Consider the following 14,198-nt stretch of genomic DNA (forward strand, 5'->3'; position numbering starts at 1 on the left):
CTGCATCACTTCGGGCTTTCCCCCCACATCAAGCTGATATAACTGGAATATTGTTCAAAGCGGCGTTGGGGGCACGGGTGGCGCCGAGATTCGCTGTGCAATGTTGCGTCCCTCGGGCACGCCAGAAATCTATGATCGTGGGTTCGAATCCCGGTTCGCCCCAATTATGTTTCTAGGTTTGTCAGCACCATACCCGTGCTCGTGGGTTTCACCGAAGTGGTAAACGTCTGAGACCTGCATCACTTCCCACATTAAGCTGACACGCCTTGATATAACTGGAATAATGTTAAAAGCGGCGTTAAACCCAACACACTCACTCACTCAAAAGCGGCGTTATACCAACCCCACTCGCTCACTCACTCACTCATTCGTGGTCAGAGCGCCCGGAAAGTGGAAGGTCGGTGGTTTAATCCAGGCCACGAGATACCACAAAACGTGAAGAGATGGCACTTGTTGTTACCCTGCCTGGCTCGGCTTTAAGGAAATGAAAAGAGTCGTCAGCTCCGAGTCAGCATACTGTGTCTGAATGGGGTATTCATATTAAACTGCGGCATGGTATCTCAGTGGGGTGGTAGAAGGAAGCCCCTTCCACCTAAAATTAACACATCTTCTACTCATAACATTATCAACGACAATGTATCAGGCAGGGTAACATATGAAATAGTGAGACACGAATGGTTAAGTGTATACGGCACTTGACTGTTGGCTCTTGTATCAAAGTTGGAAACAGAAAAGTTGATTGGCGTAACTAAACGTCAGTGTACGCCTTCTTACATGGTTACGACAAAAAGAACCTTCTGTTCGATCATATTGTGATCAACATTGTAGGTCTGATAGCTAAGTTTACACACATGACGATATCATACGTATATGTTTGATATCTTCACAGTCTTGTAAAAAAACCTTTGTACTCAGGAAAAAGTAAACTAAAAGTAAGTCAAAGTAAGAATTAATGCTCAGGTATATATATTTATATTCATGTATTACGTGTGAAGATCTACGTGCACATGAAATTTGTTATCTTATCATCTTGAAATGTGGGTACTTATCATCTTGAAATTTGAGTATTTATCTCATCATCTTGAAATTTGTGAACTGATCTTATCATCTTGACATTCGCGTATTTATCTTATCGTCTTGAAATTTGTGTTTTTATCTTATCATCTTGAAATTTGTGAACTGATCTTGTTATCTTGAAATTCGCGTATTTATCTGATCATCTTGAAATTTGTGAACTGATCTTATCTTGAAATTCGCGTATTTATCTGATCATCTTGAAATATGTGAACTGATCTTATCATCCTGAAATTTGAGCATTTACCTTATCATCTTGAAATTTGAGTTGTTATCTTATCATATTGAGATTTGTGAACTGATCTTTTCATCTTGAAGTTCGCGTATGTATCTTATCATCTTGAAATTTGATTATTTATCTTATCAACTTGAAATTTATGAACTGATCTTATCATCTTGAAATTCGTGTATTTATCTTATCATCTTGAAATTCGTGTTTTTATCTTATCATCTTTAAATTTGTGTACTTATCTATCTCTGTTCACCACATTAGATCAATAACTTTGCTATCCCGTCAACCGTTAGGTCCAGATGTATATGTGCTTTTAAGGTGTTATCTTAGCTCGAACCCGTTTTTACACAAACGGCACATAACAATAGATCGATCGCCCCGGGATGAACCCATGGTGCCTCGTCACCAGGATAAGTTAAACAGATAGGTAGGTATTTACCATAAAACTGCAGTTCTATCAATAGATGCTAAATGTGATCAATACATTAGTGTAGACGCAAGACGTGTATTTTTTGCATTATATAGGGTAGTAAATTTGCTAAAATGTCAAGATTTAAAGATTATGGTGTGTATGTAGTTTTACGTTTATTTTTCAACTGTATCTGGTGGACGATTTGAGATTATGAGATAGACAAGATGTGGTAAACAGGCTAGCTGCGCAGTAAGAGACTAGAAGGAAATGATGCCATGTCTCTTCGGAACATAGATGGACCAATTCGAATAACATTTATGGCTGCTGTGTATGTTCTATCATGTCTCATGGGGGACAGTTTCCATACATATCATATTATCAAACATCGGAATGACGTTTCCCGCGAACACCTGGTACCATCACTATTTGATCGTGATTCATTAACAGATACTCATGATATAGTCGGAATCGTACAGTTGACGCTTATGATTTCTTATGAATATGGAAATGGTTTTGTAGCTTTAATTCCATGTCAGAAGAAATATATAAAAAATTGCAAAAGAAGAAAATAAGCAAGATATTATTATTTTTTTAAGAAACGATCGCAAATGTGATTGCAGGACAGAAGACGTTCCCAACCGGCTAAAATGGATGAAAATAAAGTGTGATCCTGTAACATCTTACCGCGTTCATTGCTGATATTGTCAATCACCTTTTAATAATTAGTGCATTTATAATGCGCCAGATTCCATTCACCAAGTGGATGCTCAAAGTGCTACACTATTATTACCCCGGTCAATGGATCAGTGAGCACTCGTTTTCATTCTCAGCTCCCTGGGGAGTATACAACCCAAGCTGCTTGTGAGGCGCTAGAAGGTTAACAGCCATCCTACCGGGTACCCACTCACTGCTGGGTGAACAGAGGCACATTTCGAAGAAAGTCACTTGCCTAAGGAGACACCACATGTGACACATGTGCTTCAGTGTGGGGCAGGACCGAAGCCCTAGAAACTCACAGGAGTCAAGCTCAAACGGGTCATCCATCCAACTACTCTCCGAGACCGATGTTGCTTAACTTCACCCGATTAGTGATCTGTGCGCTGTGCACAGGACCACATGCCACCACGCCCTGAACCTGGCTTTCTGCAGCCATGCTATATTTTTCACCCATCCCTGACTACGCCAACATAATTCCATTATTCCCTTTTCCGTGGGGATTCTGGGTTGGAATTGGTACCCAGCGACCTATGATGGCCAGTAGAGGTAACAACATGTATCAGGAGGTCAGACGAGGTGACTTTGTTGATGGTGTGATATTGTGCACCGACGGCATGGATGATTGGAAACAATATCAATCACCAGATTGTCTGGTCCAGACTCGATTTTTTTTTACAGTCCGTCGACATAGAGGTAGCATATTGCTGAGTCCAGCGTTAAACAATAGACACACACATATTCGCTGTATCTACGTGCACTGACTCATGAAACCTGCATGAGAAGTAGAACCAAAATACAGTTACACAAGCGTCAGGGATGGCCCTTATATTCTTTTTCATCTTCTCGCCCAGATTATCGCAAACACAATTCTACTGGAGAACTTCAATGTACGTCTTCCATTATAATCATATGTGCGAATTTGCCGACGTAATTCAAAATGAATATATCGTTTTTATTAGCTTGTACAAAATCATTAATGGTACTCTCGTGTTTCTGGATGTTCTAGGTTCACCGATCACTTGATTGTCTGGTTTGTTTACAGAGTGCATCGCAGGGCAGTTGAGGTGAGGTGAAATTGGGTTTAACGTCGCGTCCAAGATTATTGCACTTATATAGCGACGTCCATGCACGTGTGTGTGTGTGGCTGCTTGTGCTAGTCCGGACTGATGCCGATTTATAGTGCTAGCCCACTGAGATACCATGCCGCAGTTTAACATGAATACCCCACTCAGACACAGTATACTGACTCCGAGCCTACCAGTCTTTGTTTCAGCCTTAATGCCGAGCGCCAGACATGGCAACAACAAGTACCATCTTTTAACGTCTTTTGATATGACGCGGCCGGGGATCGAATCCCGGACCTTCCGCTCTGCGGGCGGACGCTCTACCACGGAGGCGGTCCGCAGGGCAGGGGTTCTTCTGTGTGGCGTCAGGCAATAAATACTTACTTTTTTATGCAAATTGTATGAATGTGGGTGCTACCGGTAGGGCAGGACATGGTTATCCTTTTCGCGAACACCTGGTGTCATCACAGATTTTCAGTGGTCCATTCATATAATTTCCACAGCTATTTGCCCTTTGCGCCAAGTGGAATCTGTTCGGGAGAAAATCTAGGATGGTTATTCTCTTGTATAGACAATTTATATTTTATACATTCGTTCACGTTCAGCTACACTTGGTGTAACCAGTGGTCAAATATCGTCGTTGCATATTCTTCCAGGAAAAGAAAAACTGACAATTACACATGATGCAACTATCTGAAAATCATGACGACGTTTGTCGACTAAGTTGCATGTTTCCGCGGATGTAAAAATGCGTTGTCATCAACTTTTCAAGAACGTTACGATATAATTTTTTTCTCAGATAGTAGTGAAATAAATGCATGTAAAGAATTTACTAATATATCATATTTTTTGAATATAATATAAACATATAGCTAGTTTCTTAGGATCAGCCTCAATAATAACATAACTGAAGCTATGTGATCTCTTACATAGCTTCGTGTAGAATCGTGTAGATTCGTACAGCATATAAGTCTATGAAATCGTGTGGCGTTAAACACAAACAAACCAAACCAAACCTAGAGCTGGCCAGACTTGCTGTTGTATATATATCAAGATGGTTTTGTTTTCATAAAATAAATATATTCCACAGTCATGGTGCATGACTAAGATTCGTGATGCATGTTTAATGCACGTGTTGTGAGTTTCCTTCGTGAAACAAGTGGTATGATATTCAATCATGATCTGGAATACGGTGTGCAACAGGTGTGAGAGATCACAGTAAGTACATACATATCAGTCGGTGTTATTGTGATGCAATAGAGGATCAGTGTAAGCATCCCGAGTCAGGACAACCTAACCCAGACTGTGCAACAGCATCAACAAATAGATGTGTATAACATATACAGATATATTTTCTTTAGAAACATGTCAGAAACACACGTCAGATAACCAAAAATACATCGTTACACTATTTTACGATTTTGTTTTTCTAGTTTTTCGTATAAATACTGTACAATGTCCATTTTGAATATTACGAAGAAAGGTTGCATAAATTCAAAAACAAAACACACCATACCGTTTTATTATCTACTTAGTGATGAGATACTGTATTTATTTGAGGGGGGCACGGTGTGTGTGTGTGGGGTGGGGTGTGTGTGGGATGGGGGGTGGGGGGCAGTCGTCCAAGGCGCCGAGATTCGCTGTGCAAAACGCCAGAAACCTATGATTGTGGGTTCGAATCCCGGTTCACCCGATTATGTTTCTAGGTTTGTCAGCACCATACCCGTGCTCGTGGGTTTCACCGAAGTGCTAAACGTCTAAGACCTGCATCATTTCGGGCTTTCCTCCCACATTAAGCTGACACGCCTTGATATAACTGGAATACTGTTAAAAGCGACGTTAAACACAACTGACTGACTCACTCACTATTTATCTTAAACAAGTAAAATTTATATCTCACTTGAGTGAAATACCATGTTTATCTCATCTCGTGACAAGTTAACTCGCGGGTGCCCAACTTTGACAGGTAACTCTAACATATGAAATAAATACCCTCTGTGTGCTCTTGTGTTACCATGGAGTCATCACAAACGTCGCTGTTGATATTAAATTAAGGTATAAGCGCTCAAATAGAATGTAGAAAACATCAATTCGAAACAACCTTCGTAGGCCAAGGCAGTGAATGAGACAAAAAGGTTTAAATGTCATCTTTGTTTCTGGTAAATATAATCTCTTGTGTAATACGTGTCGTAAAGAGGAGTAACAAAATCATTTCCATAATCATAAGATAGTTCTGATTACAGTAGAGACCATTGTACGATCCCGACTATATCATAAGCATGTGATTATGATTATGATTATGATTATCAACTAGTGGTGGTATCAGATGTTCGCTAATAGTATACTGACCCACCGGTGGCACCCGTCACAAACACATGCAAAAGCAAGTCAATTATTCACATGAAAGAACAATAACACCAGAACACATGGTACACGTCAAAATAGAGAACTGCATGTGACATATTTTTGTCATTGATCTTTTGTCAAAACCGTGCCATGGGATTCTCAAATAATAAAAGGAACAGACAAATTGGAAGCGAAAATTCAACTCTTACACGTAGGAATAATTGTAATTTTAAATTCAGTACACCAGGTGAATTGATGACACGTTTAATGGATAGCAACTTCTCTATTCTTTGTCATAACGTTTCAGAGCTATTTCTTGCTCCTTCATCAGGTGAAACTTCGTGATAAAGAATAAAGGAAGCTGCTCTCCATAAAACTGTCATGTATTCATGTTCTTTCCAACTTCTAAATGCCTATCAAAGAATTTTATACACCAGGTATCAGGGTACATAATGAATAGTGATACCTCCAGTCGAGCTTCTTCCTTGAACCGCTAAACGCAGAATCACATTATACCAAAAACCTTCTTGCATGTTAATCTCATGTTTCGCAGTGCACAGCGTTTGTGCTCTCCCAATACACATAAAATGCCTTCTCAAATGCAGATAGGATATTAAATCTCTATTTCATGATCTATAGTGGTGTTATTTCAATTCTGCTTTTATTTGTCACAGCAGGTCAGGACGAATTATTAAAAACAAATAAGTTTCCTCATATTCTTAAAACGTGCAAAAGAAAAAGTGATGAAGGAAAAGGGATCTGATGTGATGTTTCTTATAATTCGCTTTTTACATTCTCTTCCAAAACCAGCTGTGAAACATGATTTTCACATTCAGCCACACTACATACACATGGCAAGATCCCAACTGAACACAGCATACTGTAAAGTCATGACAGTGTATTTGTCCGCTGTAACCATCATAGTCCAGGTATCCTACTGTGCAGCCTCCTGACTAAGCTCCAGTCCAGATACATGCTCATTACTTGATGGAGCATGGTGAGATGTAAATCGATTTACAAAATGTTACATATTTCTTAAAATGTTTTTTGAGAATAATGCTGGGGTAGTTTACAATTATTATAGTATTATGAAGTATGAAAAACGCACCAATACATACAAAGGAGATTTTTACTTTTTGACATTCACAAGTGTATATCCATAAGTGGCAGATGGTGTGGTGCTGCTAGGGGCGTCCTCTACCCTATATGTCAAAAGACCAAAGACCAACCAAGAATGAATGGTAACTGGAAGTATTGTTACTTGGACAGACCATCATGGTAAAAGATGTGCAAGGATGTTGTCCACAAGACCTGTTGAGTTGAGTCCTTTCTGTGTGGATACTGTTTCGTTTTTTAGTTATCCTAATGTATTGACAGTCTTTTCTATTTCTGCTCACACCAGACATGGTGTGTCATATATTTCTATATCTACACAGTAACATTCTCTTTAACAAGCGGCACAATTCCCTGTGGGTCCATTAGGTGTGTTAGAATCGGGAGCTGTGCGTCCATTAGGTGTGTTAGAATCTTGAGCTGTGCGTCTAGCAGGTGTGTTAGAATCGGGAGCCGTGCGTCCATTAAGTGTGTTAGAATCGGGAGCTGTGCGTCCACTCGGTGTGTTAGAATCTTGAGCTGAGCGTCCATTAGGTGTGTTAGAATCGGAAACTGTGTATCCATTAAGTGTGTTAGAATCTTGAGCTGTGCGTCCAGCAGGTGTGTTAGAATCGGGAGCTGTGCGTCCACTCGGTGTGTTAGAATCTTGAGCTGAGCGTCCATTAGGTGTGTTAGAATCGGAAACTGTGTATCCATTAAGTGTGTTAGAATCTTGAGCTGTGCGTCCACTCGGTGTGTTAGAATCTTGAGCTGTGCGTCCACTCGGTGTGTTAGAATCTTGAGCTGTGCGTCCACTCGGTGTGTTAGAATCGGGAGCTGTGCGTCCAGTATGTGTGTTAGAATCTGGAAGAATCACAAGGGAGGAAACTCGTCTAAATCTAGTTTATCAATAACACGAATGTAAATAAGGATAAGGCGACTCAGCTTTCACAAAAAAACGCCAGTTACCTCCTTCATCCCTGCATTAATCTGGTTGATGAAATTGTACATTTGTCAGACTTCAAAGAGTTTCAACATTCATCACTCTTACCCGCGTGAGTCTCCATCACATGTAAACATTGTGTAAATATAATACCTGAATTCTTAACAAACTGAACGCTGCTCACGTCACACTTTTTCCCGAGAAGCATATTTACCTGATATCATATGGTGCTTGGTTTCTATCAATCTCAAAATGAAAAAACAACAACATATCTTCAAAAAATCTCACATTGGAAGGTAATCGTCTTGGAATTACACATGATGTACATGTCAGCTGCAAGACGAGATTCCTATCGGTTAATATGTTGGTGAAATAGACAAGCAGGAATGAGGGATTAACAGATTTCGGATTATAATCTGCATGCATGTGGCATTCAAACCTAAATGCATCTGATCCTGATATACCTAACTGGCTTAACTTTACGCGATGGAACTTAATGATTTATGTAAATGGGCCTCACAATTGGTCTTTAATGACCTTAATAAACCCTTGAGCATTGCCATTCTCATCCTCTTACAAACAGTCATATATCCCTACAGATGGTTTTGTGTCATGAATATTGCTTCCTTCCCTTCCACTAGGGGCCCGGGTGGCCTAGTCGTCTTACGCCGCTTTTAACACTATTCTAGTTATATCACGGCGTGTCAGCTTAATGTGGGGGGAAAGCCCAAAGTGATGCAGGTCTCAGACGTTTACCACTTCGGTGAAACCCACGAGCACTCGTATGGTGCTGACAAACCTAGAAACATAATCGAACCGGGATTCGTACCCGCAATCATAGAATTCTGGCGTTCCCAAGGGACGCAACTCTGCACAGCGAATCGCGGCGCCTTAGACGACTGGGCCACCCGCGCCCCCTGCATGTCAATAAGGAACAGTCAGTAAGTTACTTCCTAATTTACCCGATTCAGGCGTAAGTCGGACTGTCCTCCATTGACTGGCGTTCATTGGTGTACTAAGGGCCCTATGTGAAATGGGGTCGACACAATTACAGTTTACGCCTACGACACAGTTATGTTTGTATCATGCCAACAAAGAAACCTATGATTGTGGGTTCGAATCCCGGTTCGCCCTGATTATGTTTCAAGGTTTGTCAGCACCATACCCGTGCTCGTGGGTTTCTCCGAAGTGGTAAACGTCTGAGACCTGCATCACATCGGGCTTTCCTCCCACATTAAGCTGACACGCCGTGATATAACTGGAATACTGTTAAAAGCGGCGTTAAACCCAACTCACTCACTCACTCACTCATGCCAACAATCTATTTTCATGTGGGACGAAATTCAAGCTTCAAATTCCTTTCTTTATTCATCTCCGCCAAAATCAGAGTTGTATTGTGACACGTCTGAAATGAAGAAGGCATCAGCGTCGAGCTATAGAGTCGAGGTGTCCATTCATTTGTACAGGACCTTTGCCTTAGACCACACATGGATTGCTGACTTGCTGTATGGCAAGTGCAATGCAGTGACAGGCATTGGGCGTTATACAATAGTTGTGACACTGAGTTACTGTGAAGGTACCGCAAGTTGCACACTTATCATTCCTCGAAAAGACCACACATGTGTATGAACAATACCCGAGTCATATTTCTCAAACATTACACAACAGAAACACTTACAAAGTACGTATACCCTCAACGAAACGTATTTCCCCAGACGAAACCCTCAAAGTACAAAAACAATACTACATGTATATACAATTATCTGTGACGGGTCAGTTTTGTAGTCACATCGCCATATTTCAGCCATTACGTGACACAGAGGCTGGACGTTTTCTGTGAATAAACAAAACCTGTATGAGATTATTTATTGTATCTCGGTCATGAGAAAAAGGTTCTGAAGCTCACCTCACCAGAAAGGACGTAAGGGGAAAGAAGAGCAATCAAACGAAATAACAGAGATTTCAACACTCAAGACATCCTTACTGTATCTGGGGACACGGGTGGCCCAGTCGTCTAAGGCGCCGCGATTCGCTGTGCAGAGTTACGTCCCTTGGGCACGCCAGAAACCCATGATTGTGGGTTCGAATCCCGGTTCGCCCTGATTGTGTTTCTAGGTTTGTCAGCACCATACCCGTGCTCGTGGTATTCACAGAGGTGGTAAACGTCTGAGACCTGCATCCCTTCGGGCTTTCCTCCCACATTAAGATGACACGCCGCGATATAACTGGAATACTGTTAAAAACGGCGATAAACCCAACTCACTCACTCACTCCTTACAGTATCTTAACTGGATATGTTGAAGATAAAACGGACATTTTTTACCCCGATTGCCATGGCAGACTTGGCAACCCCAGTAGCACAAGACGGTCAAAGATTGAAGAAAAAAATTGGCATTCAATACAACTTACAAAGTATAATTTACAAAACGCTATCAATACGCGTTAATTATGCGGAAAGTATGTGCCGTCACAAAATAATGACGTTTTGAACGTCACAGATTCTACATGCTGCATATGATGAGTAATACTGATACGTACAGAAATGTTGACCAAAATTGACGCTTTGTGAGATTTAAAAGTCACTTTCGAATTTGAATGTATTTCTTCTATAACATCTGATGGACATTTTAAAAAAAATTCAACATACTCTCTTATAAGTACCACACCGACACTTGCAGCTTCATTCTCGATTATCAAGCGTCTTATATTATATCTCTATTTTATTATAATACATATCCACGACCCATTCGTCACACGGGCTTCGTTTAGAAAGTACGTCTCCACCAATGATTTCTCTTGCAGATGACTGTTATAAGAGTAACGCTGTTTTTCAGGTCATTATCATTAGCAGAAGCCCGAGGCCCTCCATTAACTGCCCGACGAAGAAGGGCAGTTGAAAAGACCAAGGGCTTCTGCAAATGATAATGCCCTGAAAAATAGCGTTACCGTTATTAAAGCTAAAATGGATGGAATTTTTTATCCAATAAAAAGAAACAACAGTATCGGGTTTGAAACATTTACTGCAATCAACACGAATGTCACTGACCCACTTTTACAAATATGGAAAAGTCATAGAACAAACCAGAGGACGTCACTATTGAACGTGACGTCACCTATCCTATCCTATGACGTCACCTAACAACAGGCGTGATAATGGCCCGTCGTCAAGCAATATGAGGGCATTATCAAGTTACAGTGGCCCGCTTATTTCTGATAACATGCGGACTGTTTAATGATAATTCTATCCATTTTAGCTATAATACTTCATATGACGGCTATGTTGAACGTTTAGCCATTGTGTTGACAGTGTCCGGGTTATTTATCATAGCTGAACGGAGACATAACAGGTAAGGGGGTAGGAGCTTGGCCTCAAGGCAATCAGAACAAATAATAAGATCTAGATCAATCCAGCCCAAACAATAATTGGCCTAATTACATTGAATCAAAGTCTCAGATTCCCCTGTGGCATTAATGACATCGTGAAACCTAGTCTCATTTAACGATCTCATTGTTGACTAGCTTGTAATTGGTATCAGTTGTTATCCCCAATGGAAACATTCAGGTGTAGGCATCGAAGGTTCGTAACGTTATACGTTGACATCTGTTTGCAAGACGCTAGTATGGGTCGTTACATCAGTTGTTCAAGACACAATTAGTTGGCCAAGGCAATACAGCTACCTTGTAGAGAACACGATCCCACAGCTTCATAGGGACCAGCCAATCAGCGTGTAATCATATCCCTTTTGCACTGTTATTTGTTTGTTGAACTAATTTACGAAAATTTTATAGATAAACAGATCTGGAAGGAAACCCAGGGTAGGCGTATAAAGGTCACGTTAAAAGGTCACGATGGTCACGTGTGTGTAACATATGACGTCCAGATAACGTTGAAACACCAAGGAAACAGCTGCAGTTCGTTTGACGCCAAACCCTGTATTTATTGCGTTATATATCAAATGCGATTTTACAGAAAAAAGTGTATTGTGCTGAACAAAGTTATTTGACCAGTTTCATTAACTAGGCATTGTATTTGGAATCAACGTTTCATTGTGATCTCTTTGAGATGAACTACGGACGGTGTAACATTGACGCTTATCAACGTACACTTTACCCTGATGCAGTGCTTGTTGTATAACGTTATTGTTCAGTTTTTGTATGTGTAACTGACGTTTTTACCGTCGGGCTATTAATGTTAATAGATACCATGTCGGGTGTCGTTGTATTAGCTCAAGAAGCATTGAAAAACCTGAAGTAAGACGAGTTCTATGGATGAACAACTTCTTTATTACAATTAGCACTGATTGTAATAAAGAAGTTGTTCATCCATAGAACTCGTCTTACTTCATCACTCCAACTTCTAAATGCCACTGAAAGAAATTGAAAAACCTATCTAAGTTGTGTAAAATAATCATGATAAAGTTTAAACCTTTAAGGATTATTCATAAATGTTTTTACAATATTTCAGTTGTGTTGTGGACCTGATCCATCTGCTCGGAAAAGCTGTTTATCCCATGGTTATATTGTTTTTAGTTCATTCGGAACTACTTACCCTGACTTACCGGGAGCGCCAAATCCCGTGTCAAGGAACAATGTCTGAGCCCTCACTGGTCCCAGGAGCGCCAAATCCCATGTCAATGATCTGTGTCTGAGCCGTTACTGGTCCAGGGAGCGCCAAATCCCGTGTCAGTGAATCGTGTCTGAACCCTTACTGGTCCCGGTAGCGCCAAATCCCGTGTCAATGAACCGTGTCGGAGCGCTCACTGGTCCAGGGAGCGCAGAATCCCGTGTCAATGAACCGTGTCTGAACCCTCAATGGTGCCGGGAGCGCCAGATCCAGTGTTAAGATCCCGTGTCAAGAAACCGCGTCTGAACACTCACTGGTCCAGGGGGCGCGAGATCCCGTGTTAAGATCCCGTGTCAAGAAACCGCGTCTGAACACTCACTGGTCCCGGGAGCGCCAAATCCCGTGTCAGTAAACTGTGTCTGAGCCCTTACTGGTCCCGGGAGCGCCATATCACCAGAATTAAAACAATCGAGACGCTATTCTGACCAATTCCTCCCGAATAATCTCCCAATCGATATCCTACACTGTGCATGTGGCCGATCATTTGATCAATAAGCAGATCCCTAATAACATACAAACCGAATCTTCAAGGAACATATTCAAGAAATTTTAAACAGATCGGTTCAAATTAATGATCAGACCTGATAAGGACAATATTCCTAGTGATAGAAAAGAAATATATATCCCTTACCTACATCTTAGTACGAACAATGTATACGGGGAAGAACGATGTATTGTGTAACGTACATATGGCTTCTCGTGATTAGTTCAAGAAATGGACTTCCTAAGAAATGTTTATCCCCCATCTGTTTCATCTTGAACCCACATATCAACAAAAAAGTCAAACTTGAAATGTGCATCGACCAGTAAAAGACAAAACTGCCTTTGTAAAAAAGAAATAATTCTATGAAGCAATAATGGATACCACATTTGGCATTGCACTTTACTTTGTACACAGAAAACACTACCACACATTATGTATTGAACCTTCAAAGGACATTTTCTGATAAAGACATCTGCAGAGATGGTGCGTGTTCTCGAACTCAGTCATGGAAACCATCGCTGTCAGTTATTAAATGGGTAAACAAATAAAGATCAAACCTTTTGATGCCTTTATGCATAACGAAGTATGCACACAGATATGCAGCTGTATGTCATGATTATTAACATTGACCAGTCGGAGTCATTTTTTGTAATGGCCTACAATGGTGTTACAATGGCCCTTCTGAATACGTCGGTTTAGCATCCTCTTTGTTGTTCTTCAATAAGATCAAAGTGATTTATCTGACATTCAGGAAGTCTGAGAGCCACGTCATTTGGATCAATCGGATTAAGTCATGTGTGAGAGACATTGGAAAAGATTTCGAAGCAGGACTATGGTTCATAGTTGTCCATTTCCGCCCCAGATCAAGACGTGTTATTTTCCACCATGTGGACAGCTAAGACATTTTCTTTGTGTAAGTAAACATTAAACGTGAACTGTTAGCAATCTTTTAAGAGTGAGAAAACATTTTGTTCCGCATTGGTCCAATGCCGTATGATTACGTTTTGAACTGCACAATATCTAGGATTATAATCCTTTAGCAATAAACTCGTAAAAAAATCAACTCGTGTATAATGAAATTTAATAATTGAACATTTGATGCATAACGTTACTGTCTACGTAAATGAGTGAGTGAATATGGTTTTACCCGCTTTTAGCAATATTCCAGCAATATCACGGCGGGGGATGCCAGAAATGGGCTTCACACATT

General features: G+C 40.6%; 1 protein-coding gene across 1 annotated transcript in view; it reads left to right on the forward strand.

The window, feature by feature from the left end:
* LOC139445756 (protein rolling stone-like) overlaps nt 1-14,198 on the forward strand; it is a 298,150-nt gene that overhangs the window by 115,914 nt on the left and 168,038 nt on the right. The window lies entirely within an intron of this gene.

The sequence above is a fragment of the Haliotis cracherodii genome, unplaced genomic scaffold (genome assembly GCF_022045235.1).
Source record: "Haliotis cracherodii isolate W230 unplaced genomic scaffold, xgHalCrac1.p SCAF_6, whole genome shotgun sequence".
NCBI lineage: Eukaryota > Metazoa > Mollusca > Gastropoda > Lepetellida > Haliotidae > Haliotis > Haliotis cracherodii.